The sequence below is a fragment of the Orycteropus afer genome, unplaced genomic scaffold (assembly GCF_000298275.1).
Source record: "Orycteropus afer afer isolate SDZICR_OR568_19922 unplaced genomic scaffold, OryAfe1.0 scaffold01131, whole genome shotgun sequence".
Lineage (NCBI taxonomy): Eukaryota > Metazoa > Chordata > Mammalia > Tubulidentata > Orycteropodidae > Orycteropus > Orycteropus afer.
This window is the reverse complement of record NW_006922718.1, coordinates 134,734-139,953: the sequence shown is the minus strand read 5'-3', so window position 1 is coordinate 139,953 and position 5,220 is coordinate 134,734.

Here is a 5,220-nt window from a genome sequence, read left to right as displayed (position 1 = left end):
CTTCCTCATCTCCCTCAGGCCCTCTTCATCCTCTGAGAGAAGGGAGGGGCCATTCATGCAAATGAGATCACCCAGGTTTCTGAGGTCACCTGGGTCAGACCTCTCTCCCTGAGAATGGATGGGAGGTGGGGCAATTGTTGGGCTGGGTGGGTCCCAGGGGGCATGGGAGGTCACAGCTGCAGCTGTGAGCCCTGAGAAGAAGGCATGAGGCAAGGCCAGATGGCTGCTTCCCAGCTCAGATCATCCACAAACCCCTCAGGAATGGGCCACGTGTGCCCCCTGCTGCCCAGGGCCTAACACAGCCATGGCATGACATGGAGGTTAGAGCCCCTCAGTGCCAACTCCCACCCCCTAACTACTCTGCCCATTGCCCCTGCTTTAAGGCTGTTCCAGGTGGCCCCTCTTTGTGGTCTCCCTGGTACCTTAAGGCATTTTTTTTGTTGTTGTTTCCCTATTAAAATACTGGGGTTGGGGTTGGGGTTGGGGATCAGCTTTATGGCTCCTTTGACTGGTGACTGGGTCATGAGGGAGGTGGTTTCTCTTCGGCACATCCCCTTTAGGTCAGGACTCCAGGCCTCAGCAGAGACTGGCCGCCATGGCTGCTCTTTCCTGTCTGAACAGCCATCAGTGTTCTTTCCTGGCAGGATTTTCCCAGCTGGGAGCCTGTGGTTCCACCGCAGTGCTGAGGAGAAAGGCTGTTCTTTTCTCCATGACGGTTGTGGTGAGTGAAGCCCCTGTCTGCGCTGCTAGAGGGTCATGCAGGGTGAATCTTCATCTTCTGTCAACATTTCCTCATTCCCCAATAGAAAAATCATCCGCACACACTGACAAGAGATTCACTCCTGGGATTCTGCTCTCCAACCTCAGGGACACAAGTCTGCAGGGAGCCAGGCCCAATCAAGCTCTTAGCACCATTTCATTCACCAACAAAAGGACAAACACACTGAATGTTTCACAATGGAATCTGTTAAAGCTCCACATTTCTTTAGTCTGTGCCTGGACTTAGGGGAGCCTGATACATAGTAGGGTTTATGATCAACCCTTCCACAGGAGAGGTTTAACAGGAAATATGGTTTTCTTCTGTTTCTACTACATATCAAACATAATATGAATTTTTTTCATCATTGAGTAGAGAAAAATTACTTTCAGAAATATGCTTTCATCTGGGATTTCTGGGTAGTATTCTCTCATTGAAAATGCAGAAATTTGCAGAGTGAATTTTGTTTCCATTTTCCTTCCACTTAAAGGAGTTGGGTTGTCCCTAGGCCGAGTAATCACTTACACAGAGGAGGAAGCTGGCCCTCATCTCTCACTGTCCATGGGGCTCTCCCTGTGGGGTCCCCTAAGCTCTCAGGCTGAGGTAGTGAGAGGAGCAGGTCCACAGCTGACTCCCCAGTTTAGGCTCTAAGCTGGGCAAGAACAATGTGGTCAGTGTGGTGAGAGACATGTCTGAATCCACATGAGAATTCTGTCATCATGAACTGGACACAGATGATTTCTCTACTCTCAGTAATTGCATTTTGTGTGGTGAGGGATACAAATCTTAAACAGTTTCAGCATGAGGAGGTCTCCTTTTCCTCATGCAACAGGAAGAAGTTGTCCTACTGAGGATCTCTCTGAGCTTGGGAGGTGAGAGAGGAGCTTCCTGGATGAGTTTCCTGAAAAAAGAGCTCAAGGTGGCAGCAAATGACCCAGCAGGTGTCCAGGCAGCACTGAGCGGGCAGCTACTGAGTGACTAGGGACACTTTGGCATGTGCATGTCTTGTGCCCATTATCCTGGAGCACCCTGTGAACATCCAGACAGTCACCGGAGGACTGGTCATGAGAATCAGCCTCATGCTCAGTACAGGGGTGGTCAGAAGAGTTGCCGGACTTGGACCTAGAGAAACATTGAATCAGGATTATCATAGATGTGGAGTTTAAGGGCTGTTCTTGGGAGATGTTACCAACCCACAGAATTGTCACCTTTGATGTTGGTGCTGCTCCCAGTGAAAGAGATTGTGACTCTCTGGCCCAGGGACTCATACTCTGATGGTGGCCAAGTAAGTACAGATTGCACCCAGGATCACAGGAAAATATGAAGACTGGTGTCAAAGTTGCCCAGAATCCATTGGGAAGAGAGGAAGAAGACAAAAGTTCCTCCCTCTGTCTCTGGGCAGCCTGTCACCTGTGCAATAAGTAAAGACGTTGAGTGGAGAGGGGCCAGGCCATGGAGGAGACAACCCAGAGCTCTCATTATGACCATGAACTCCACAAAGAGATAGAAAAGAAGGAGGAATGAAGTGGTAAACCAGGGAGGAAGTGGCAAGTGTGTTGATACATTATGGGGACTGTAATCGATGTCACACACACCCAAACATATGTATGAATTGTAGAATGGAAAACCAGTTTACTCTTGAAACTTTCACCCACATTACAAGATAAGGAAATTGGAGTCGAGAGATGAGAGTTTTCAGGAACTAGATCAGTGGAAGGAAAGGGGAGATCAGGGTACAAAGGCAGATGTGAAAGAGGGGAAGATACAGAGGGGAACATATAGAGGAAACAGCGGGGGGAGAATTTGAAGAGGAAAAACTCGTTCAGTTCAACATACAGAGCTCTCCAAGGTTCTGTTTGCCTCCTTTAAATCCCTGTCACCACCACCCCCACCACCCACTTCTATCGATTCAATTCCAACTCACAGGCACTGTATAGGATGGAGCAGAAATGCCCCATAGAGTTTCCAAGGCTATAAATCTCTATGGAAACAGAGTACCTAATCTTTCTCCCATGGAGAGGTCAGTGGATTTGAATCACTGACCTTCTGGTTAGCAGCTTGAGTGTCTTAACAACTGTACCACCAGAGCTTCTTAGCTATTGTTCATTTAGAGATTTTACATTTTAAAGTGGCTAATTGATACTCTAGCTGTCTCTTGAAATCGTCTACGTGCCGTCTAAAGCTGGCATCTAAAGCACACATCTCACTGAGCTTGTTTCAGCTCAGATCCCCAAGATTCTAATTCACAGGCAGAAAAACAAGTTTGACCAAGGAGAAAACTCCCCATGACAGCCACTGATTCTCTAAAATGTCTGGTGGGAATGGCAAAAAGGACAAAACCAAAAATGGTCTAGACCCATAGGTCTTGGTCATGTAGTGAGCTGGGTTGCCTGGGGGCACATATGAATTGCCATTAGAGTTTGCACTACCCACCACAATAACTATTTCAAAGTTTGAAAGTGTGCAACCTAAACACAAAATTATAAATGTTGGAGAGCTATTAAGCAAAGCACAGATGAAAAGTCCCATCACCTTTCCTGGTAACAAGCTTCATCAGATGAACGTCAGTGATGCAGAGGCTTCAGCACCTTAAGAACCCAACTTCTTTTGACATGAGAAATGGTGAATTATTTCCATGACTCAAAACAAACTTGTAACAATGGTCGAGATGCATTAGTTGATCACAATCCAGTAATTTGACCACACCTCCTATGAGAGTGAGTGTTGCTCCTGAGATGTGGCAGTATATATATATATATATATATATATATATATATATATATATATATATATATATATATATATATATATATATATTAATAGTCCAAGGAACAAAGTCAGAGAAGTGCAAGCACATTCAATGAGTCTTTCAGCTATTCATCAAAATGTCCCTTGAAGTCCTTTCTTCCTCAGAATTGGATTTTGCTAAGAAGACACATGACACAGGTCTGAGGGGTCAAAGCTGCCAATGTCAGCTTGCCTGGAATGTAAGCTAGTCTAACAGTGTTAGGACACACAAACTCAAAGAGAAAGCTACTTATTATCTCTGAAGTTTAGGTCACTTAATATTGGGAACATTTGCCCTTTGAGACCAGGTTTCGGCCATGCTCTCAAGATAAGGAAGAATTTGTCCTCAGTTTCCACATTTTGATTCAGTTTCCAGATAGAATTATGGCCTCCACCCTTGCTCTCATTTTTTACTACTTCATAGGGCTGGAACACTCCATACAAAGTCCATTGCTCACACAGGTATGTTTGAGGCTTTCAAGTAAATACCCCTCTTTTTGGTTCCTGCAGGAGCCTTGCTGTGTTTTAGTTATATTTACTTTAAAATATATCTCAGTTTGTAGTGGGAAATTTTCCACAGCTGTTTCAGTCATTTTCAAAACACTCCACGCTATTCCTGGACTTTAATTTTATCATGTAAATGTTGTTATTGTTGTTGTTATGTGCCCTCGAGTTGGCCTTACTCACAACGACCCCTTCTTGGGTTTCTGAGAAAGTATCACTATAGAAGTAGGATTGCCCAACCTTCCTTCTGAGGAGTGGCTGGTGGGTTTGAACCACCAGCCTTCTGGTTAGCAGTCAAGTGCCTTAGGCACTATGCTAGTTTCCCAAAACTTACGGTATTTGTTAAAGGAAATAGACATATTGATAGAATAAATAAGTATAATTTTTATTTTTCTATATTCAGCCATCTTACATGTGTATCTAGATATGAATTCAGCCTTTGTTTTACCCCCATTGTGGAATTTTCATTTTTTCCCAGCATATCCTTATACTTTCTTTGTCAGATTGTGTGTGATCAGTAAAGATGGTACTGCATCAGTGTAGGGAAAATGGCTGCAGTCACGACTCCACCTGTGTCCTTGTTCCCAGTGTGGTGGACTTTACTGAGGCAGCAGAAAGGTGTGTGCTTGGCCTAGTTATTGTCTCCAATGGTGATTGAGTCAGTGACATGCTCAGAAATAAGTTTTGAAAGTAGCCAGACAAAACGATCAGTGGCATGGAGCTACAGTCCCTACACAATCAGATTACAGAGGACACTTTTATTTGAGGAGCCTGGCTGACAATATTCCCATCTCATTATCTCTGAGAATATTTCTGCTCCTAAAGAAGGATTTTCTTCCTTGTCGAGGTGAGTAGGCTTTGCAGGTGGTTTCTTCAATAGCTCAGTCTCAATTATCCATGGATGTTTGCTAAGTTCTTAGCTGGATAAAGAGAACAACAATGAAGAGATGCTCAACACAGGAAATAGAATCATCAGGAAATGGAGTCACACCTTCAATGAGATACCACTTCCCACCTAGTTGTTGTTGTTGCTTTCGTTGTTGTTGTTAGGTGCCATCGAGTCATCTCCTACTCATAGCGACCCCATGTACAACAGAACAAAGCATTGCCTGGTCTTGTGCCAGCCTCACGATCCTTGCTATACTTGAGTCCATTGTTGCAGCCACTGTGTC